The sequence below is a fragment of the Ictalurus punctatus genome, unplaced genomic scaffold, assembly GCF_001660625.3.
Source record: "Ictalurus punctatus breed USDA103 unplaced genomic scaffold, Coco_2.0 Super-Scaffold_100056, whole genome shotgun sequence".
NCBI classification, from domain to species: domain Eukaryota; kingdom Metazoa; phylum Chordata; class Actinopteri; order Siluriformes; family Ictaluridae; genus Ictalurus; species Ictalurus punctatus.
In genome coordinates this window covers 855,676-879,977 of record NW_026521088.1, presented here as the reverse complement: position 1 = coordinate 879,977, position 24,302 = coordinate 855,676, and the positions used below count along the sequence as shown (strand labels likewise).

At 43.0% G+C, this 24,302-nt stretch overlaps 2 long non-coding RNA genes and 3 other non-coding genes across 6 annotated transcripts; 3 read left to right on the top strand and 2 right to left on the bottom strand.

The window, feature by feature from the left end:
• Nucleotides 1-4,836: 4,836 nt before the first annotated feature.
• On the bottom strand, nt 4,837-4,909 carry trnav-aac (transfer RNA valine (anticodon AAC)). Its single transcript has one exon. It is a non-coding gene; the product is annotated as a tRNA-Val (tRNA).
• A 96-nt stretch (nt 4,910-5,005) lies between these two features.
• Nucleotides 5,006-5,077, top strand: trnag-ucc (transfer RNA glycine (anticodon UCC)). The gene has a single exon. It is a non-coding gene; the product is annotated as a tRNA-Gly (tRNA).
• A 5,378-nt stretch (nt 5,078-10,455) lies between these two features.
• LOC128630430 (uncharacterized) lies at nt 10,456-16,283 on the top strand. 2 transcript variants are annotated; one of them, XR_008394739.1, is made up of 3 exons: nt 10,456-10,642; nt 14,739-14,801; nt 15,441-16,283. It is a non-coding gene; the product is annotated as an uncharacterized LOC128630430 (long non-coding RNA). The 2 variants fall into 2 exon arrangements; XR_008394738.1 differs by having other exon boundaries at nt 10,457-10,646.
• A 2,117-nt stretch (nt 16,284-18,400) lies between these two features.
• trnak-uuu (transfer RNA lysine (anticodon UUU)) lies at nt 18,401-18,473 on the bottom strand. The gene has a single exon. It is a non-coding gene; the product is annotated as a tRNA-Lys (tRNA).
• A 1,577-nt stretch (nt 18,474-20,050) lies between these two features.
• On the top strand, nt 20,051-23,200 carry LOC128630421 (uncharacterized). The gene is made up of 2 exons (XR_008394716.1): nt 20,051-21,902; nt 22,026-23,200. It is a non-coding gene; the product is annotated as an uncharacterized LOC128630421 (long non-coding RNA).
• The last annotated feature ends 1,102 nt before the right edge of the window (nt 23,201-24,302 follow it).

Below are 24,302 nucleotides of genomic sequence, written 5' to 3'. Positions count from 1 at the left end.
CCAATTGTTGGATCCGCTGATCTTGGCTTTCAATAGACTAAAGTGTGGCTTCTGCTTGGTTAGAATGACAACCTGCAACCACTCTGGCCCATTCTGGAGAAGACTGGACAACCCTTATCTAAAGCAAATAAAGACCGAGGTCAGTGCCACTTTGTGAGTTCTGAATCCGTCATGCCGACTCGACGTCACTCGGTGAACAGGGAAGGAACTGGTAGATGAGAAGACTTCCCACTGTTGACGAATGGCGATTTCAAGTTGAGGGTGCGTTTGCTTTGCGTTTTCCCACTTGGAGGTGGGGAATTACAAGTCGCAACCTCTTCTCAAGCGCATCAGTACTCTTGTCTTCTTGATGAAGGAAAGAGCCAGGCTTCCACATTCAGTGGAAAAGCAGAGACTGCCCGTGATTTTGCAAGCAGCTGTTATCTGCCTTGCTACAAAAGCTCAATGGAAGGGAAACCGCTCCCAGCCTTTTTCGGGCGTAGACCTCTTGCTGATAGGTGAACTTGGCGACCAGTACTTTATGGAAAATTTTCCAGTCACGCACAGAGTCTTATTGAGCAACGAAAGAGCCAGGCTTCCATTTTCTGTGGAAAACCAGAGACTCCCTTTCATTTTGTAAGCAAATGTTAACTGCTTTGCTACGAAAGCACAAAAGAAGGAAATCTGCTCTGTCCAAGGTGTCGCTTTGCGGCTGTTCCTGGAGGACCTGATCCTACAGTGATGAGTGTTAGGCAAACGTGATAACCACCACACTACAGAAACCATGACAGAGCTGCGCTTCGGCTCTTGCCTATGGTCTGCTGATGAGAAGAGCACATACTTAAACTTTTGTTCAGCAGAGTTGAATTGCCTAGCGTGGTATAGAGGTGAGCATAGCTGCCTTCCAAGTAGTTGACCGGCGTTTGATTCCTGGCCAATGCACGGATTGTAACTCGGAGCTTCTGGAGCTACTTTATGGTAGTTGGCACAAAAGGAAGGAATCACCTACCTGAAAGTAAATGGGTCAACAGAATGTGCCATAGGCTTCTCTGCAGGCCTCCCACAACTCTTTCTGCTTCCCACTTGAATTCTTAGTGCTTCTTTGCTGTTTGTAAACACAGCATTATCCAACAGGGCACGTTTGACCCGTGAACAGGGGCGAAAATGTTAGAAAATGCCGTCTCTCCGTGTCTGTCTTTTGTTAGCGACAAGCTAGCATGCAAACTGTGATGAGAGGTGTACATTTTCCACAATCAGCCATCTATATAGTCAATGTTTTATATTTAATAAGCAAATATGTCTATATGCTGATTGGTCTTAAGCAGCGTTGTCCAATCTTCAGCTTTTCGTTCCAATCTAGCAGGAGGCACACCTGATTCCAATTGTTGGATCCGCTGATCTTGGCTTTCAATAGACTAAAGTGTGGCTTCTGCTTGGTTAGAATGACAACCTGCAACCACTCTGGCCCATTCTGGAGAAGACTGGACAACCCTTATCTAAAGCAAATAAAGACCGAGGTCAGTGCCACTTTGTGAGTTCTGAATCCGTCATGCCGACTCGACGTCACTCGGTGAACAGGGAAGGAACTGGTAGATGAGAAGACTTCCCACTGTTGACGAATGGCGATTTCAAGTTGAGGGTGCGTTTGCATTGCGTTTTCCGGCTTGGAGGTGGGGAATTACAAGTCGCTACCTCGTGTCAAGCGCATCAGTACTCTTGTCTTCTTGATGAAGGAAAGAGCCAGGCTTCCACATTCAGTGGAAAAGCAGAGATTGCCCGTGATTTTGCAAGCAGCTGTTATCTGCCTTGCTACAAAAGCTCAATGGAAGGGAAACCGCTCCCAGCCTTTTTCGGGCGTAGACCTCTTGCTGATAGGTGAACTTGGCGACCAGTACTTTATGGAAAATTTTCCAGTCACGCACAGAGTCTTATTGAGCAACGAAAGAGCCAGGCTTCCATTTTCTGTGGAAAACCAGAGACTCCCTTTCATTTTGTAAGCAAATGTTAACTGCTTTGCTACGAAAGCACAAAAGAAGGAAATCTGCTCTGTCCAAGGTGTCGCTTTGCGGCTGTTCCTGGAGGACCTGATCCTACAGTGATGAGTGTTAGGCAAACGTGATAACCACCACACTACAGAAACCATGACAGAGCTGCGCTTCGGCTCTTGCCTATGGTCTGCTGATGAGAAGAGCACATACTTAAACTTTTGTTCAGCAGAGTTGAATTGCCTAGCGTGGTATAGAGGTGAGCATAGCTGCCTTCCAAGTAGTTGACCTGCGTTTGATTCCTGGCCAATGCACGGATTGTAACTCGGAGCTTCTGGAGCTACTTTATGGTAGTTGGCACAAAAGGAAGGAATCACCTACCTGAAAGTAAATGGGTCAACAGAATGTGCCATAGGCTTCTCTGCAGGCCTCCCACAACTCTTTCTGCTTCCCACTTGAATTCTTAGTGCTTCTTTGCTGTTTGTAAACACAGCATTATCCAACAGGGCACGTTTGACCCGTGAACAGGGGCGAAAATGTTAGAAAATGCCGTCTCTCCGTGTCTGTCTTTTGTTAGCGACAAGCTAGCATGCAAACTGTGATGAGAGGTGTACATTTTCCACAATCAGCCATCTATATAGTCAATGTTTTATATTTAATAAGCAAATATGTCTATATGCTGATTGGTCTTAAGCAGCGTTGTCCAATCTTCAGCTTTTCGTTCCAATCTAGCAGGAGGTACACCTGATTCCAATTGTTGGATCCGCTGATCTTGGCTTTCAATAGACTAAAGTGTGGCTTCTGCTTGGTTAGAATGACAACCTGCAACCACTCTGGCCCATTCTGGAGAAGACTGGACAACCCTTATCTAAAGCAAATAAAGACCGAGGTCAGTGCCACTTTGTGAGTTCTGAATCCGTCATGCCGACTCGACGTCACTCGGTGAACAGGGAAGGAACTGGTAGATGAGAAGACTTCCCACTGTTGACGAATGGCGATTTCAAGTTGAGGGTGCGTTTGCTTTGCGTTTTCCCTCTTGGAGGTGGGGAATTACAAGTCGCAACCTCTTCTCAAGCGCATCATTACTCTTGTCTTCTTGATGAAGGAAAGAGCCAGGCTTCCACATTCAGTGGAAAAGCAGAGACTGCCCGTGATTTTGCAAGCAGCTGTTATCTGCCTTGCTACAAAAGCTCAATGGAAGGGAAACCGCTCCCAGCCTTTTTCGGGCGTAGACCTCTTGCTGATAGGTGAACTTGGCGACCAGTACTTTATGGAAAATTTTCCAGTCACGCACAGAGTCTTATTGAGCAACGAAAGAGCCAGGCTTCCATTTTCTGTGGAAAACCAGAGACTCCCTTTCATTTTGTAAGCAAATGTTAACTGCTTTGCTACGAAAGCACAAAAGAAGGAAATCTGCTCTGTCCAAGGTGTCGCTTTGCGGCTGTTCCTGGAGGACCTGATCCTACAGTGATGAGTGTTAGGCAAACGTGATAACCACCACACTACAGAAACCATGACAGAGCTGCGCTTCGGCTCTTGCCTATGGTCTGCTGATGAGAAGAGCACATACTTAAACTTTTGTTCAGCAGAGTTGAATTGCCTAGCGTGGTATAGAGGTGAGCATAGCTGCCTTCCAAGTAGTTGACCTGCGTTTGATTCCTGGCCAATGCACGGATTGTAACTCGGAGCTTCTGGAGCTACTTTATGGTAGTTGGCACAAAAGGAAGGAATCACCTACCTGAAAGTAAATGGGTCAACAGAATGAGCCATAGGCTTCTCTGCAGGCCTCCCACAACTCTTTCTGCTTCCCACTTGAATTCTTAGTGCTTCTTTGCTGTTTGTAAACACACCATTATCCAACAGGGCACGTTTGACCCGTGAACAGGGGCGAAAATGTTAGAAAATGCCGTCTCTCCGTGTCTGTCTTTTGTTAGCGACAAGCTAGCATGCAAACTGTGATGAGAGGTGTACATTTTCCACAATCAGCCATCTATATAGTCAATGTTTTATATTTAATAAGCAAATATGTCTATATGCTGATTGGTCTTAAGCAGCGTTGTCCAATCTTCAGCTTTTCGTTCCAATCTAGCAGGAGGCACACCTGATTCCAATTGTTGGATCCGCTGATCTTGGCTTTCAATAGACTAAAGTGTGGCTTCTGCTTGGTTAGAATGACAACCTGCAACCACTCTGGCCCATTCTGGAGAAGACTGGACAACCCTTATCTAAAGCAAATAAAGACCGAGGTCAGTGCCACTTTGTGAGTTCTGAATCCGTCATGCCGACTCGACGTCACTCGGTGAACAGGGAAGGAACTGGTAGATGAGAAGACTTCCCACTGTTGACGAATGGCGATTTCAAGTTGAGGGTGCGTTTGCATTGCGTTTTCCGGCTTGGAGGTGGGGAATTACAAGTCGCTACCTCGTGTCAAGCGCATCAGTACTCTTCTCTTCTTGATGAAGGAAAGAGCCAGGCTTCCACATTCAGTGGAAAAGCAGAGACTGCCCGTGATTTTGCAAGCAGCTGTTATCTGCCTTGCTACAAAAGCTCAATGGAAGGGAAACCGCTCCCAGCCTTTTTCGGGCGTAGACCTCTTGCTGATAGGTGAACTTGGCGACCAGTACTTTATGGAAAATTTTCCAGTCACGCACAGAGTCTTATTGAGCAACGAAAGAGCCAGGCTTCCACTTTCTGTGGAAAACCAGAGACTCCCTTTCATTTTGTAAGCAAATGTTAACTGCTTTGCTACGAAAGCACAAAAGAAGGAAATCTGCTCTGTCCAAGGTGTCGCTTTGCGGCTGTTCCTGGAGGACCTGATCCTACAGTGATGACAACCGGTCAGTTATTAAAGCAAAGTTCAAAATTGCTAGCTTGTTTCTGCCCGGTCTCGAACCAGGGACCTTTTGCGTGTTAGGCAAGCGTGATAACCACTACACTACAGAAACCATGACATAGGTGTGAGTTGGCGCTTCCCTACAGTCTGCTGATGAGAAGAGCACATACTTAAACTTTTGTTCAGCAGGGTTGAACTGCCTAGTGTGGCATTGGTGGTATAGAGGTGAGCATAGCTGCTTTCCAAGCAGTTGACCCGGGTTCGATTCCCGGCCAATGCATGGATTCTAACTCGGAGCTGCTTTATGGTAGTTGGCACAAAAAGAAATAATCACCTACCTAAAAATTAATGGGTCAAGAGAATGTGCCATAGGCTTCTCTGCAGGCCTCCCACAACTCTTTCTGCTTCCCACTTGAATTCTTAGTGCTTCTTTGCTGTTTGTAAACACACCATTATCCAACAGGGCACGTTTGACCCGTGAACAGGGGCGAAAATGTTAGAAAATGCCGTCTCTCCGTGTCTGTCTTTTGTTAGCGACAAGCTAGCATGCAAACTGTGATGAGAGGTGTACATTTTCCACAATCAGCCATCTATATAGTCAATGTTTTATATTTGATAAGCAAATATGTCTATATGCTGATTGGTCTTAAGCAGCGTTGTCCAATCTTCAGCTTTTCGTTCCAATCTAGCAGGAGCCACACCTGATTCCAATTGTTGGATCCGCTGATCTTGGCTTTCAATAGACTAAAGTGTGGCTTCTGCTTGGTTAGAATGACAACCTGCAACCACACTGGCCCATTCTGGAGAAGACTGGACAACCCTGATCTAAAGCAAATAAAGACCGAGGTCAGTGCCACTTTGTGAGTTCTGAATCCGTCATGCCGACTCGACGTCACTCGGTGAACAGGGAAGGAACTGGTAGATGAGAAGACTTCCCACTGTTGACGAATGGCGATTTCAAGTTGAGGGTGCGTTTGCATTGCGTTTTCCCGCTTGGAGGTGGGGAATTACAAGTCGCTACCTCGTGTCAAGCGCATCAGTACTCTTGTCTTCTTGATGAAGGAAAGAGCCAGGCTTCCACATTCAGTGGAAAAGCAGAGACTGCCCGTGATTTTGCAAGCAGCTGTTATCTGCCTTGCTACAAAAGCTCAATGGAAGGGAAACCGCTCCCAGCCTTTTTCGGGCGTAGACCTCTTGCTGATAGGTGAACTTGGCGACCAGTACTTTATGGAAAATTTTCCAGTCACGCACAGAGTCTTATTGAGCAACGAAAGAGCCAGGCTTCCATTTTCTGTGGAAAACCAGAGACTCCCTTTCATTTTGTAAGCAAATGTTAACTGCTTTGCTACGAAAGCACAAAAGAAGGAAATCTGCTCTGTCCAAGGTGTCGCTTTGCGGCTGTTCCTGGAGGACCTGATCCTACAGTGATGAGTGTTAGGCAAACGTGATAACCACCACACTACAGAAACCATGACAGAGCTGCGCTTCGGCTCTTGCCTATGGTCTGCTGATGAGAAGAGCACATACTTAAACTTTTGTTCAGCAGAGTTGAATTGCCTAGCGTGGTATAGAGGTGAGCATAGCTGCCTTCCAAGTAGTTGACCGGCGTTTGATTCCTGGCCAATGCACGGATTGTAACTCGGAGCTTCTGGAGCTACTTTATGGTAGTTGGCACAAAAGGAAGGAATCACCTACCTGAAAGTAAATGGGTCAACAGAATGTGCCATAGGCTTCTCTGCAGGCCTCCCACAACTCTTTCTGCTTCCCACTTGAATTCTTAGTGCTTCTTTGCTGTTTGTAAACACAGCATTATCCAACAGGGCACGTTTGACCCGTGAACAGGGGCGAAAATGTTAGAAAATGCCGTCTCTCCGTGTCTGTCTTTTGTTAGCGACAAGCTAGCATGCAATCTGTGATGAGAGGTGTACATTTTCCACAATCAGCCATCTATATAGTCAATGTTTTATATTTAATAAGCAAATATGTCTATATGCTGATTGGTCTTAAGCAGCGTTGTCCAATCTTCAGCTTTTCGTTCCAATCTAGCAGGAGGCACACCTGATTCCAATTGTTGGATCCGCTGATCTTGGCTTTCAATAGACTAAAGTGTGGCTTCTGCTTGGTTAGAATGACAACCTGCAACCACTCTGGCCCATTCTGGAGAAGACTGGACAACCCTTATCTAAAGCAAATAAAGACCGAGGTCAGTGCCACTTTGTGAGTTCTGAATCCGTCATGCCGACTCGACGTCACTCGGTGAACAGGGAAGGAACTGGTAGATGAGAAGACTTCCCACTGTTGACGAATGGCGATTTCAAGTTGAGGGTGCGTTTGCATTGCGTTTTCCGGCTTGGAGGTGGGGAATTACAAGTCGCTACCTCGTGTCAAGCGCATCAGTACTCTTGTCTTCTTGATGAAGGAAAGAGCCAGGCTTCCACATTCAGTGGAAAAGCAGAGATTGCCCGTGATTTTGCAAGCAGCTGTTATCTGCCTTGCTACAAAAGCTCAATGGAAGGGAAACCGCTCCCAGCCTTTTTCGGGCGTAGACCTCTTGCTGATAGGTGAACTTGGCGACCAGTACTTTATGGAAAATTTTCCAGTCACGCACAGAGTCTTATTGAGCAACGAAAGAGCCAGGCTTCCATTTTCTGTGGAAAACCAGAGACTCCCTTTCATTTTGTAAGCAAATGTTAACTGCTTTGCTACGAAAGCACAAAAGAAGGAAATCTGCTCTGTCCAAGGTGTCGCTTTGCGGCTGTTCCTGGAGGACCTGATCCTACAGTGATGAGTGTTAGGCAAACGTGATAACCACCACACTACAGAAACCATGACAGAGCTGCGCTTCGGCTCTTGCCTATGGTCTGCTGATGAGAAGAGCACATACTTAAACTTTTGTTCAGCAGAGTTGAATTGCCTAGCGTGGTATAGAGGTGAGCATAGCTGCCTTCCAAGTAGTTGACCTGCGTTTGATTCCTGGCCAATGCACGGATTGTAACTCGGAGCTTCTGGAGCTACTTTATGGTAGTTGGCACAAAAGGAAGGAATCACCTACCTGAAAGTAAATGGGTCAACAGAATGTGCCATAGGCTTCTCTGCAGGCCTCCCACAACTCTTTCTGCTTCCCACTTGAATTCTTAGTGCTTCTTTGCTGTTTGTAAACACAGCATTATCCAACAGGGCACGTTTGACCCGTGAACAGGGGCGAAAATGTTAGAAAATGCCGTCTCTCCGTGTCTGTCTTTTGTTAGCGACAAGCTAGCATGCAAACTGTGATGAGAGGTGTACATTTTCCACAATCAGCCATCTATATAGTCAATGTTTTATATTTAATAAGCAAATATGTCTATATGCTGATTGGTCTTAAGCAGCGTTGTCCAATCTTCAGCTTTTCGTTCCAATCTAGCAGGAGGCACACCTGATTCCAATTGTTGGATCCGCTGATCTTGGCTTTCAATAGACTAAAGTGTGGCTTCTGCTTGGTTAGAATGACAACCTGCAACCACTCTGGCCCATTCTGGAGAAGACTGGACAACCCTGATCTAAAGCAAATAAAGACCGAGGTCAGTGCCACTTTGTGAGTTCTGAATCCGTCATGCCGACTCGACGTCACTCGGTGAACAGGGAAGGAACTGGTAGATGAGAAGACTTCCCACTGTTGACGAATGGCGATTTCAAGTTGAGGGTGCGTTTGCATTGCGTTTTCCGGCTTGGAGGTGGGGAATTACAAGTCGCTACCTCGTGTCAAGCGCATCAGTACTCTTCTCTTCTTGATGAAGGAAAGAGCCAGGCTTCCACATTCAGTGGAAAAGCAGAGACTGCCCGTGATTTTGCAAGCAGCTGTTATCTGCCTTGCTACAAAAGCTCAATGGAAGGGAAACCGCTCCCAGCCTTTTTCGGGCGTAGACCTCTTGCTGATAGGTGAACTTGGCGACCAGTACTTTATGGAAAATTTCCCAGTCACGCACAGAGTCTTATTGAGCAACGAAAGAGCCAGGCTTCCATTTTCTGTGGAAAACCAGAGACTCCCTTTCATTTTGTAAGCAAATGTTAACTGCTTTGCTACAAAAGCACAAAAGAAGGAAATCTGCTGTTGTGCATAAAAAATGTCATAAAATAAACATAAGGGAGAAGAAGGAAAAACGGGCACCTAGACACATAGAAGCGGGATTAGGCGGACATTGACAGATTGGAATTACGAGCAATTTAAGAGCAGTAATAGTCAAAAAAAAGTCAAAAAGAAGTGTACGAGCTGAGGAGTGCTAAAAACACACACACACACACTCGTGCAGTCAAGGGCGGGCAAGTAGACACAACATACATAAACACACACTCTCTCTTCCTCATACACACACATGAATAACTTTAATAATATCTTATAGTAATAGAGAAACTCTATAAAAAAAACAGAATAGTAGGATATGCAGGACAGTAGAACTGTAATGATATTAAGAAGTTGGAAGTACAGTAAACCGCTTTTCAAGTAGTATAAATATATATAAAATAAGAAATATAGTGCAAATATGAAAATAAATTATAAACGAGAAATACAGGAAAAAAAGGAAAATATAACTTACTCATGATTCAGATGGTGAAGATTCTCGTCTCGCAAGGAAAGCCTTAATTTTTAGAGAACCATGAAGAAAGCCAGTTATAAGGGTGGCTGCCCCCCCCCTCGAGATAACGATAAGACCAAGGTCCCTCCCGGTTGTTTAGTCGTCTTGCTTACGTCATTTTTTTAACCTAGGGAAATGAGAATCTTGGTTTTTGAAAACCTAGGGAATTGGGAATCCTGGTTTTTGAAAACCTAGGTAAATAGAAACACTGGGTTTTTGTTTCCTGGGTTGTTGGAAATGCCTGGGTTCTGATTTTATGTGTAAAGTAAAACCCCTGGTTTCAATTCTATGGGTAAGTGAAATAGGCCTTTTCTGGAAACCTATGGGTTATCTAGTGTGTAAATACAGTATAAATACTGGAGCTTAAGCTCAGGGTATTGGGGATCACTTTTGAGAATTCTCATCGGTGTGGATCTCGTGTGGTGGAATGGAACAATAAAGCTGGACCCTTGCTTCTTCTCACTCACGGCTGGTGTGTTTTTTCTATCTCCAACTGGGCTCAGAGGTAGATGTGAGTATTGGCTTCTAAGTTGAGTTTTAAATGTTTTTGGGTAATAGGCTAAATTCGAGCCAACACCACTTTTTGGCCCCGTACACGCCTGATTATTGCTGTTAATGCTAAATAACATAAGCTGAAATTTTAAATATTGATGTTAAAACACTGAAATGAGGGCCCCATCCCTATATTTTGTCTAGGATCCGACAAATCACTAAATCTGTCCTTGTGCTAGCCACTACACCACCACATAGGACACAAGTTTTATTTTATACATTTACAAAATATATAATTTATTTTTAAAAATTTGTATGATTTGCATTTTTATGCTATAATATTTGTGATTTTATGTGAAACTATTATAAACAGGTGTCACTCAAGTGAATTAAATGATGTAGATAATGACTGAATCCTACTCTATGGACCCTTAGTCTCTGTATAAGAGGATTTCACTGGAGATGAAGTAATAGATTTAAACTCTATGTAGAGCGCTCTCTCGTGGCTCCACCCACCACACACGTTCGAACCAATCATATTATCCTCCCTGGCGTCCGTGGGCGTGGCTAACCGCGTCTGTCTGTTAAAGGTAGCAGGTTGTACATGGCGAGCGGGTTACTCACTGAGGACTGGTGATTGGTGTAATGGAAGCCGTCTCTGAACCGCATTTAATGACGGAGAATTACAGAATTGGAGAGAAAACGCAGCACTGAGCAACTTGTAGACTTAACACCCGACTGTAGGTGGCTAGGTGAACGCGTTTGGCCTTATTTATTCGCTAAGCTGCTAGCTTGTTAGCTCTGCGGCTGTTTTGGTATAAAGTACTAACTTGAGTTAACTCGGTGGGAGTTTATTTAGCGCCGGATAAACGGTGAACTAGTTAGTTTAGTAAATCTGACGCTTCTCGGGAACTTGTAGTTTATCCGCCTCGCTGTCTGGGTGACGCAGAGAGCAACTGTTTACCAAGTGACCTTATTTTCAGTGCTTTTTGAACTGTCTCTCAGCCCTAAGTAGTTCCGCGGTATTTGTGTGGAATTGGGATGAGCGTCTAGTTAAAGGGTTGATGTCTCGCTGGCGCAGTGATTTGTTCTTTAGGAGTGTTTTTCTCTTGAACAGCTCTCTGTGTGGAGACTTGAGGTAGTTCTGTAGTCACAGGTGCACAAATCAGTCACACAGCTCCAGCTCCACCTGCGCCTCTCGCAGGGAAACGGTTTCTGTGCACTGGCTCCGTCCCAAATCACCTTGTATGGAATCTCTATCTCTAGCGCACTAGGTGCGGTAGACACTCCATTCGTTCGTGTGTAGTGTACCTAGATACGCAGTCGTGCAGGATTTGGGCACAGGCCACGCTAATGAAACATCATCCATTTCAAATCAAGTTGCTATTGTTAAACACTTCACTAAAACCTGTATGGAAACGTTACTCTTCAGTTGTTCTATAAGCGCAATTTCAACCAAATACCGTGGAGTGTAAAAGTTTGTACCCCCTTTTGGTTTCTTTTGGACGGAAGGGTGTTAAATGTCCTAAACACTACAAAATTTGACTGCAAGTAGAAGTTAATTTTATTATCAGACTCAGATATCCATGTTAATATTTTCAATACTGATCATTAGTGTTAAATGACTTGATGATTTTGTGGTCAGTAAACCGTTTTTGCGTTGATTTTGATGTATGTTTTGGATCACTGTCCTGCTGGAAGATCCAACCACGGCACATTTTAATCTTTCTGGCAGAGGCAGTCAGGTTTTTATTTAATATCCATGTATCCTAACAATATGTCCAGGTCCTCTGGCAGAAAAACATTCCCAAAACATTAAAGATCCACCACCATATTTAACCGTGGGCATGAGGTACTTTTCCGTATGGCTACCTATCTGTGTGCTTCAAAACCACCTCTGGTGTTTATTACCAAAAAGCTCTATTCTGGTTTCATCTGACCATAGAACCCGATCCCATTTGAAGTTCCAGTAGTGTCTGGCCAACTGAAGACACCTGAGTGTGTTTTTGGATGAGAGTAGAGGCTTTTTTCTTGAAACCCTTCCAACAACTTGTGGTGATGTAGGTGACTTCATATTGTAGTTTTGGAGACTTTCTGACCCCAAGACACAACTAACTCCTGCAATTCTCCAGCTGTGATCCTTGGAGATGTTTTGTCCACTCGAACCGTCCTCTTCAGTGTGTTGAGACGATATAGACACGCGTCCAATTCCAGGTTAATTCATAACATTTCCAGTTGACTGGAACTTCTTAATTATTGTCCTGATGGTGGAAATGGGCATTTTCGATGCTTGTGCTATTTTCTTATAGACACTTCCCATTTTGTGAAGCTCAACAACCTTTTGCTGCACATCACAGCTACAGTGGTGCTTGAAAGTTTGTGAACCCTTTAACGTTTTCTATATTTCTACATAAATAACAAGATTTTCAGACAAGTCCTAAAACTACTCAAAGAGAACCCATTTAAACAAACGTGACACATGTTATACTTGGTCATTTATTTATTGCAGAAAATAATCCAATATTACATATCTGGGAGTGGCAAAAATATGTGAACCTTTTGCCTTCAGTATCTGATCTGACCCCCTTGTGCAGCAATAACTGCAACTAATCATTTCCAGTAACTGTTTATTAGTCCTGCACATGGGCTTGGACATCAGTTTTGGCCATTCAAACCAATAACTTTATTGTTCTTTAACCATTATTTCTTTTGGGCCATTGTCTTATTGCATGCCCCACTTTCTCTTGAGATTCAGTTCAGTTCCTGGGTTCATTCTTGCCCTGCGTTTGGGGAACTCACCACTACACTAATTATAATCTTTCAGATAGCTTGGAGATTTAGTACGTGTAGACCTTCTCAACTCGGGGTTTTCCATCCCAAGGAAAGTTTCTGATGCAGCCACTTCAGAAGTTCCTCCCAGTTTTTGTTTGTGACTTTCCTCAGAGAATGAAGAACCTGAGTCTTTTGTAGAATGCGCTGGAATGGCAACATCTGGCCGTGAAGTGTCTTACAACACTGGTGCTACGGATGTTGCATTGTGCCCATCTCTCACCTGATCAATATGTCAGTGCACTACCTGCCCACTTCCCAATGCTACTGTGCACCATACAGGACCAGTCTTTTTCTGAACTGTTCCTGGAATAAAAGTAGGTCCAGAGCTGAAGTTCCTAGTATACACTGGGTCACCCACCACGAGATATCTTTCCTTTGCATGTTGGTCATGGTACCATTTTTCTCAATTATTTGTATCTCAATGTAGACCAGTTTCCTTCCACACAGCCGATTAGCGGCTGATTTGCCAGTGGTCGACTGTGGCGTCGTTCGGTGACTGAACAGCACTTTGCCTAGCTTTTTCAATGGACTCTCCAGCACTCTTTTCATCAGGGTTTTGAATGTTTGAACGGCCCTTTCAGCCAGACCACTGGAAGATGCATGGTAGGGTGCTGTGCTTGTGTTTAATTCCGTTTCTTTCCATAAACTCTTGGAATTCAGCACTGGTAAAAAACAAAAAAACTGCTATGGTCTGACATCACTACTTCTGGTATCCTGTGTTGGCTAAAGGTTTGTCTTAAGCACTGAATGGTAACTGTGGATGTAGACTTGATTAACAGATAAGCCTCTATCCATTTTGAGAATGCTTCTACCACGATCAAGAACATTCTACCCATCCACGGTGCACCGTAATCAATGTGAATCCTTCTCCATGGCTGCTCTGGTATCTCTCACGCATGCAGTGGCGCGTTTGCCGGAGCGTTTCTGTTTTCCTGACAGACTGCACACGATTTGACCAATGCTTCCACCTCTGCATCCAAGTGTGGCAACCACATATAGCTACGCACCAGGCCTTTCATCCTGGTAATTCCCGGATGGGTTTCGTGTAGATGTCTTAGAAGAGCCGCGGAGGTGGAACCACTCCGCGAGTCCCCCATAAAACTAAGCTTCCCTGTATGCAGAGTTCATCCTATTTCCTTACATATTAGGGATGTCATGATACCAAAAATCTAGTCGTTGGTAACGATACCACCAAAAGTACACATGCTCAGTACCATGGTGTGATTTTTTTTTTTTTTAAATAACTCAGAGAATTAAAAAAAAAAAAAAAAAAAACTAAAATTAAAAACTCCTGGAGGGCATCCTCCTCTGGCTGATACTGAGAGAGAGAGAGAGAGAGAGAGAGAGAGAGAGAGAGAGAGAGAGAGAGAGAGAGAGAGAGAGAGAGAGAGAGAGAGAGAGAGAGAGAGAGAGAGAGAGAGAGAGAGAGAGAGAGATTTTGATTTTAGTTCAAACACTGTCTGACCATGACTAATAAGTGCTAAGGTGCACTCCTGAATGCACACACACCCCTTATACTCTGAATGCAGGCATTAGTTTAAATTCACTGATACGGTGTCAGGATAAAAAGATTTATTAAAAGCATGAACATGTGAATAATTATTAGTGACATTAGGCTACATTTAGCTGACAGGACACGGGCTGAATGGAGATGCATGGTGGTCCATTAGGAGGTAGTTTATAACACTGCAATGCGTTAGCGTTTAACAAATAACTGGATATCTCAAACATTACATGGAGCATAATGTTAGCTGATTTCACGGCTACAATGCCAGCTGTCTCAAACATAATATAGGACCTGTCTTTCGACTGTAATCCTATGGCATTAATTTTGTGACATAAAAATATCTCTACTTCTCCCAAGGACTCGCACTTGCTCCTTCTTTGCCTCAGTCCACTCTTTTCTATCCTACTTAGTACCTCATCCAAGTTCTGCAGATGTTCATTAGCCCCTGAGACTAGAATGCAATCCAGATAAACTGTGACGCATGTGATGTCTTGCAGAATCCCTTCTATTGTGTGCTGGAAGATCGCTGGACTTGAAGCAACTCCAAATGGTGGCCTGTTGTAAGTACATAATCCCTTGTGCATGTTGATTGTAACGTACTTATTGGAATTTTTGTACAGTATTATCTTCTGATGCGCATGGGTCATGTCCTGTTTGGAAATTCTTTCCTCCTGCCGACTGAGCAAATAAATCTTCTACCTTGGGAATTGGATACTGCTCCACACTAGAGCTGGATTTACTGCAAATTTATAATCCCTACAAGTTGGGGTAGAACCATCAGTTTTCTGACTGGAACAATGGGAGCTGCCCACTCTGCAAACTGCATTGGTTCAATGATCTTGTCTTCCACCAGCCTCTGGAGTTCTCTCTCCAGTAGTGGACCCAACTCTTCTTTGAACACTTTGGATTGTCTCTCCAATACGTTAGCCAATTTATGACCTGGTACATTGCTACTGTATTTACAAGCTGAGGCAACAAATGATTTCTAAACCCCCCCCTCCCCCCCCAAATATTTGAATGTTGAATGTTTGAATTTTACCAAAATGAAGCTCGTTTAACCGCATGTTTATTCCTTACATAATACATATTAAACGCAAAGCATGTAGGGGTTCTACATGCATATAGTATTTGCACAATCAATAACCTATTTGAGTAATACATTGTCGTATATAAACTTGATTTTGTGTTTGTGTCTGCAGTGTCCAAAGCCCAGGCTGACCCCCCACCCCTTCAACCTTTGCAGCAATGCTGGCAGCACTATTTCCCAAAGACAACCTCTGGATATGACGCTGAGCACGTGCAATCAACTTCTTCTTTGGTCGACCATGGCGAGGCCTGTTCTGAGTGGAACCTGTCCTGTTAAACCGCTGTATGGTCTTGGCCACCGTGCTGCAGCTCAGTGTCAGGGTCTTCGTAATCTTCTTAAAGCCTAGGCCATTTTTATGTAGAGCAAGAATTCTTTTTTTTCACATCCTCAGAGAGTTCTTTGCCTTGAGGTGCCATGTCGAACTTCCAGTGACCAGTATGAGGGAGTGTGAGAGTGATGACACCAAATTTTACACACCTGCTCCCCATTCACACCTGAGACCTTGTAACACTAACAAGTCACATGACACCGGGGAGGGAAAATGGCTAATTGGGCCCGATTTGGACATTTTTACTTGGGGGTGTACTCACTTTTGTTGCCAGCGGTTTAGACATTGTGTGTTGAGTTATTTTGAGGGGACAGCAAATTTACACTGCTACACAAGCTGTACACTCACTACTTTACACTGTAGCAAAGTGTCATTTCTTCAGTGTTGTCACATGAAAAGATATCATCAAATATTTACAAAAATGTGAGGGGAGTTCTCACTTTATTGTGAAATACTGTACATCTTTTTATTTACTTTAATATTTATTCATAGTGTGTGTGTGTTTGTTTTTATATATATAAAATAGATAGAGCGAGCGAGCAACGGTAGCGTGTCTGACTCCAGATCAGAAGGTTGCGTGTTCAAATCACGTCGGGGTCATTCAATGCACTGGAGTGAGATCTACCATTTGATCTTGAAAATCTCTCTTAATGTCCAGGGAAGGGAAACCAGGCAGGTTATCCCTTTAAAGGGCTCGTGCCTTGTCCTCTGAAAGAGCTCTTGCCCAGATGTCAGACACTAGTCGCAACAGTCACAGCCCACCACCTGTCTCCGAGTTCCAATGCGTCTTGATCACCACGCCGATGAACAAGTATGCCTTGCACCATGATGCGCTGTAGGCTTCGAGCTGGGACCTCGTGGCGCAACGGAAGTGCGTCTGACTCCAGATCAGGAGGTTCAAATCACGTCGCGGTCATTCAATGTGCTCTTTTTCACACAGACCCATGATTTTCTGCGCAGTCTAATAAGGATGCTGTTATATGGACTCCAATCTCTATGATGACCACCCATGTCTTTGTCAACTTCATGCTAAAAGGTAACAAAGCTTAGGTAGCAACACTCTCACCTAGTAACCATTAGTAACTTGACAACCTGCTGAATGTTTACCCTTAGTTTGCCCATTTTGCTTGCTGAACAAAACATGCTGGAAAGAGGCACCTTAGATGGTTTCACTGGACCTCTCAGAGGATCTGGAGGGTACTACAACACCCAAACAGGGACTGTTTGACTGTGTGAACCCTGGACCCTCAGATTAAAAGTCTGATGCTCTACCGACTGAGCTACCTGGGCTCGAGGAGAGAGAGAGAGCGCACTTTACCCTCGAGCTTGTAGGTCAGGCCTGTGGACGCTCTCGTTCAACGGTTCTCACAGACATAAATGGTGCTCAGCCCTTGGCTTGGAAAGGGCGCATCCCATCTGGTTCTCATGGCTTTCTACAAACTATTAACACAGCTCAGCACCACTATTCAAGGATACAAACCAACAGGGTTTAACCACGGCTCTGTCCTTCATACTTCTTTACCCACTGACTGCCTGCAGTCTGAGACATACAAAGAGACAAGGTTCTTGTGAAACCTGTAAAATGGTGACGTTAACCAAGAGAATGTTGAACTTTGGTCCTATCTATTATGTTGGCCAGTTTCTAAGTTGAGATCAACTTAACCCCAGTGCTTTCTGTTTAACGACCTTGTTCGTATTTTTGTTTACAACTAGCACACTTTTGACCAGCATGTCGCTTGGAAATCGTTACCAGCATAACTCTTGTTCGTAAGGCTCACTCTGGAGGCTTGTCTTGGTTCAAGGAATGCCTTCGTGTCATGGTATGAGAACAAGTAGAATAGCATCAGCATTTTTAATTAAACTTGGCTTTTCTGCACAAGGAGACCAAAATTTCTAACAAACACGTTAATTCCACACCACAGACTGACGTGTAATCTTGGCTCTGTATGCCTCGCAAAAAGCAGGTTCACGCCACCTTTGCCACTGATTGCCCATCGTCTGACACGTATAATGACACAAAGGCCTCGTACAAATGGTAAATGTGTGAAGTTACCCAGAAGAAGGCTGAACCATGGTTCTATCGCATAGGCAGTTGAGTCCCTGAGTTGCGCTTCAGGTATAAGTTGTCCACGCTTCACTCTCACGCACTGGGGTGAGATCTACCATTTGATCTTGAAAATCTCCCTTAATGTCCAGGGAAGGGAAACCAGGCAGGTTATCCCTTTAAAGGGCTCGTGCCTTGTCCTCTGAAAGAGCTCTTGCCCAGATGTCAGACACTAGTCGCAACAGTCACAGCCCACCACCTGTCTCCGAGTTCCAATGCGTCTTGATCGCCACGCCGATGAACAAGTATGCCTTGCACCATGATGCGCTGTAGGCTTCGAGCTGGGACCTCGTGGCGCAACGGAAGTGCGTCTGACTCCAGATCAGGAGGTTCAAATCACGTCGGGGTCATTCAATGTGCTCTTTTTCACACAGACCCATGATTTTCTGCGCAGTCTAATAAGGATGCTGTTATATGGACTCCAATCTCTATGATGACCACCCATGTCTTTGTCAACTTCATGCTAAAAGGTAACAAAGCTTAGGTAGCAACACTCTCACTTAGTAACCATTAGTAACTTGACAACCTGCTGAATGTTTACCCTTAGTTTGCCCATTTTGCTTGCTGAACAAAACATGCTGGAAAGAGGCACCTTAGATGGTTTCACTGGTCCTCTCAGAAGATTTGGTGGGTACTACAACACCCAAACAGGGACTTGAACCCTGGACCCTCAGATTAAAAGTCTGATGCTCTACCGACTGAGCTATCTGGGCTCGTGGAGAGAGAGTGCACTTTACCCTCGAGCTTGTAGGTCAGGCCTGTGGACGCTCTAGTTCAACGGTTCTCACAGACATAAATGGTGCTCAGCCCCTGGATCGGAAAGGGCCCATCCCATCTGGTTCTCATGGCTTTCTACAAACTATTAACACAACTCAGCACCACTATTCAAGGATACAAACCAACAGGGTTCAACCACGGCTCTGTCCTTCATACTTCTTTATCCACTGACTGCCTGCAGTCTGAGACATACAAAGAGACATGGTTCTTGTGAAACCTATAAAATGGTGACGTTAACCAAGAGAATGTTGAACTTTGGTCCTATCTATTATGTTGGCCAGTTTCTAAGTTGAGATCAACTTAACCCCAGTGCTTTCTGTTTAACGACCTTGTTCGTATTTTTGTTTACAACTAGCACACTTTTGACCAGCATGTCGCTTGGAAATCGTTACCAGCATAACTCTTATTCGTAAGGCTCACTCTGGAGGCTTGTCTTGGTTCAAGGAATGCCTTCGTGTCATGGTATGAGAACAAGTAGAATAGCATCAGCATTTTTAATTAAACTTGGCTTTTCTGCACAAGGAGACCAAAATTTCTAACAAACACGTTAATTCCACACCACAAACTGACGTGTAATCTTGGCTCTGTATGCCTCGCAAAAAGCAGGTTTACGCCACCTTTGCCACTGATTGCCCATCGTCTGATACGTATAATGACACAAAGGCCTCGTACAAATGGTAAATGTGTGAAGTTACCCAGAAGAAGGCTGAACCATGGTTCTATCGCATAGGCAGTTGAGTCCCTGAGTTGCGCTTCAGGTATAAGTTGTCCACGCTTCACTCTCACACAATGGGGTGAGATCTACCATTTGATTTTGAAAATCTCCCTTAATGTCCAGGGAAGGGAAACCTGTCAGGTTATCCCTTTAAAGGGTTCGTGCCTTGTCCTCTGAAAGAGCTCTTGCCCAGATGTCAGACACTAGTCGCAACAGTCACAGCCCACCACCTGTCTCCGAGTTCCAATGCGTCTTGAGCGCCACACCGATGAACAAGTATGCGTTGCACCATGGTGCGCTGTAGTTTTTGCGATGGGACCTCGTGGGAAAAGAAGGTCAGATCAGAAGGTTGTGTGTTCAAATCTCGTCGGGGTCATTGAATGTGCTCTTTTTCACACAGACCCATGATTTTCTGCGCAGTCTAATAAGGATGCTGTTATATGGACTCCAATCTCTATGATGACCACCCATGTCTTTGTCAACTTCATGCTAAAAGGTAACAAAGCTTAGGTAGCAACACTCTCACCTAGTAACCATTAGTAACTTGACAACCTGCTGAATGTTTCCTTAGTTTGCCCATTTTGCTTGCTGAACAAAACATGCTTGAAAGAGGCACCTTAGATGGTTTCACTGGACCTCTCAGAAGATTTGGAGGGTACTACAACACCCAAACAGGGACTTGAACCCTGGACCCTCAGATTAAAAGTCTGATGCTATATATTTATATATAAATGAAATATATATATATATATATATATATATATATATATATATATATATATATATATATATATATATATATATATATATATATATATATATATTTCATTAGAAAAAGTGCAGTACATTTTCATGGTACGGTCAGTACTGTTTATTTTTGTAATAAAGTGAACTTAATTTTTCCACTGAGTGTTATATTTTCATTCAGTAGTAATCGGTTATTAGTAGGTGCTACCCGACTTATCGGTTATCGGCATCTGTAAGATCCACTGTCGATCAGCCTTTAAAATAGATTAATGTGTATGACATGATCTTCTTTAATTAATAAAGAAATGCGCTTGTTGACAACTTGCTGTGGTATAAGGGGAATAAAACACTTCAGAATGTGCAGTTCTACATTAGGGTGATAACGGTCACTCCACTTCATTGGATTGTTGACTGTTTTCCTATAACCGTATGTTTATTCCTTACATAAATTAAACACAAAGCATGTAGGGGTTCTACATGCATGTAGTATTTGTACAATCAATAACCTATTAGAGTAATACATTGTGGTATATAAACTGAACTTTGTGTTTGATGTGTCTGCAGTGCCCAAAGCCCGTGGTGGTGGCAGTGCATGGCGGTTGTGTATAAGCAGGTCTGTTGGGACTGTTAAGTACCATCATCTCATACACTCACCACAACTCTGGGAAGTTCCATCCATATTGTTTGCTGTCACTTTTCCTGCAAAGCTTTAACCATCAGAGAGTTATCTTTTACTGGGGCTTTTAGCTGCAGGAGACTGAATTACTAAGTTTTTTTTTGTGGATCTGATTTCTTCTTTCGCAGGAGTGGATCTAATCACAGCCTGTGATATTCGTCTGTGCACACAGGATGCCTGGTTTCAGGTGAAGGTATGAGGAACATTAACTTGCCATACATTGCTTGCTTACATGTTTACACCAAGATCTGTAAACAAGCTATTTTTGTCCATATGATCATATATAGAGATAGTAAGTGATGAGAAGATAAGAATGGGCTGATTGTTCTGACTCATACAAGCCCCTATGAAAGAGTTGACCACAAGGGGGCACACTCTGAACAATTATTTACATTTGCAGTTTGTTGAAGATTAAATAAACCACAGTGAGCATCAGATGTCTGGTTTTAATACAAAGTTTTATGATGAACTATTTTATGATATTACCATCTTGTCATTTATCAAAGAAGAGCTACAAAACCTGAAATTTGTTCATTTTTAGACAGAAAAATTCTGCAGTGTAGCTCTTCTAGTGGGCTTTCCCACTGGATGTTTAGTCCAACACAGAGCAGTTTGCATGAAAAGTTGGTAATGTGACCGTCGTAATGTGGACTGGGAAGTGCACTGCGGTACCGAACCCGAGACTACCTGTAGAAGGTGGTCCGAGTTCAGTTACAATGGAACTGTGAATGTGAATTGTCCCATGAATGTGAACATAACTTGTATCCGGGTCTGCACTTTTTCAGGAAGTAGAGTAACCTGTGCTGAAGGCCTGTTGTGGTGATGACGTGTCATGACATGTTTTGGCCCAAATCTGCAGTGACTTTGAAAAAGTGGAAGCTCCTCTGAATATTGTGGAGTTTCTTGATTTTGCGTTAATTTCTGTGATCACAAAAAGATGAAATTCTGGACTGACACATGGAAGATATGGAATGATAACAGAAGAATGTGACTTTGGGTTGTACCGTGTATTTTTTTCATGTAGCTTTATTATTTAGTATAAATGAAGGCAAGTGTGTGTTCTGTTCTTCATCTCTGCAGTCGTGTGTTCCCTGATAGTCAATGATTGCTGGAGCTCTGGAAATAGCAGGTGAGATTGCAGGCCGGAGTCGCGTCGCTGTCCAAGGAACCAAAATCAACCTCCTCTACTCCTGAGACCACAGTGTGACTGAGAGCCTAGACTACATGGTAAGAACCTGCTTAAGACATGAAAAGCATTTTTAGCCTCAAGGTAGACCCATGCACACACAGTATGGCCACAAACACAAAGTAGAGCGGTCGAAAACTGAGATTTCTCCTCTGCGTCTCCAGGCTACTTGGAACATGAACATGCTGCAGACACAGGATCTTATGAAGTCAACGCAGGCAGCCCTGGAAAAGAAGAGTCCGAAAGACGTGCCCTTCTCCAAGCTTTAAAGGAGAAGATCCAGGGCTGTTGAAGCTGCGGTGGAACTGAGACATCATCATCCACATATCTTCAGTTCTTCTTGCTAAGTCTGTTTCTTTTTAGTCTTTTTATTTTTAGACTGGTCAAAAGACTGATTAGTGGAAGTGAAATGATAGATGAACTTTTAATTACTTGCTTTATTATTTGCAGGTGCCTTGTACAGTAAGACAGGGTAACTAATACTCAAAAGCTTGTTTTGTGTGTTAACATGTACAGTAGATGGACATATTTTTTCTGGTGCTGTGACTGCAGAATGTAGTGCAGTTAACACATTAAATTTCCTTGGATGCTCACTTTTAACTCGAGGAGGTCACAGTTTGCCCAGACATCTTTTTTTAAATCTGTCAATCCGTCACCCACACGTCATTCTGTGGGACGAAGAGGAGGAAGCTGGACAGATAAATTTATTTATTTATTTATCATTGCTGTGTTTCCTCAATCGAGTGCAGAAAGAAGAAAAACAACACAACTGATTTAAAATAAAAATATAGAAAACAATCTAATGTAAGGTTCTGATCCGGTTTGCTTTCAGCAGGAAGGCTGTCCTCTTTCCTGTTGCTCTTTCTCTTCTATTAGTCCATTTGTCCAGTCTGAATCGGTTTTGATTCGTTTCGAGACGATTCGGAGTCGAATAATTTTCTAGTGAGAGTCGCACACTTCCAAACGAACTAGACTGAGATGAGTATTTGATTCTCACTAGAAAGTGATTCGACTCTGAATAAACTCGAAATGAATCAGTCAAACTGATTCAGACTCTATAAAAGGACTATGAGATGTGATTAAGATATATATTCCAATGTTTTGCTTTACAATTCCATTGTGTGTGTGTGTGTGTGTGCGTGTGTGTGTGTGTGTGTATGTGTGTGCGTGCGCGCGCACGTGTGTTTTTCAGGAGAACGAGAAACTCGGACACAACAGTACATCCTGACCATTGGTACTGTGTACACATCAACATACACACACGTCTCCATGCTGGACATCTCAGGAGCTTTCACACAGTGCTAGGAATATCCCGGGACAGAGAAACGCACCTTCTAAGTGAGCGAGTTTAGCGTCAACCGGTGAAATTTGCTGTAGCGTGAACACTTTGCCTCTGTGAGCTTCACTCTCCGTAGGGTTCACTGTAATTAGACATAAAATGTACATAGTTTATTTTTCATGCATTTAGGATTTCATGTTTTTTTTGTTTTTTTTTTACTCTTCGAGGAAAAGAAATGATCTTTCGAGGCAGCTTCTTCATCACTACCTGCTCCGTTTGACTCAAAAATGTAACGACCGGTTTCAAAAAGTCACGATGTCTTCAGTTCATGAGATTTTACTGTTGAATTTAAACAGGAAATGTGAAATATTTTTTTCCCTTTGTTTCCTCTACTGTCTTTTTGCTGTGATCTTGAACACAGTTGTAATTTTAAAAAAATAAAAATAAAAAAATGATAATTCTAGTTCTCTCACTTTCCTTGTCCTAATTGTCCTGTATCTGTTAAATCCGTTTCATCTCTGTTCTTTCTGTCTGTATGAACACTTGTAGAAATGACTTGTAGTCCATATTTTTAAATGATTCGTGATTTTGAATTTAAATAAAGATATTCTTTAATTCTGTATTTTGTCATTTAATTATCATTAGAAATCAGACGATCAGATTAAAGCCATGGCTTCTTTACCTGCCGAAGCTGTAAAACTTTCAATAAACCAGTCAATAGATCAGCTGGATAAATGTAGATTTTTATTTACTGATGAGATGTATTGATGGTGTTGAAAGATTATTTGAAGATTTTTATTGATATTGAACAATCATTCAGTTCAATATTGAAAAAACTTGATAAATAGTTGATTAAATAAATGTGGTGTAATGTACTGAGTCAAATATGAAAACTACAAATAAACAACATCTATTTATATCTGTGTATAATTAAAAACCTCTCTCAATACAAGAAATTCATATCCTAAATGTTGCAAGTGATTAACCTGATCATTTTATTCAGCTGTTTAATTATTACTTTCTAAATAATAAACAAATGAATGTTCTGGATTCATGAGGAATGTTTATATTTTGTGTCCAAACTCAAAAGTTTAAACAAAGTGTATATTTATGATAATAAAGCACAAAGAACGTGAAACCTCAACACGTCTACAATCATCGA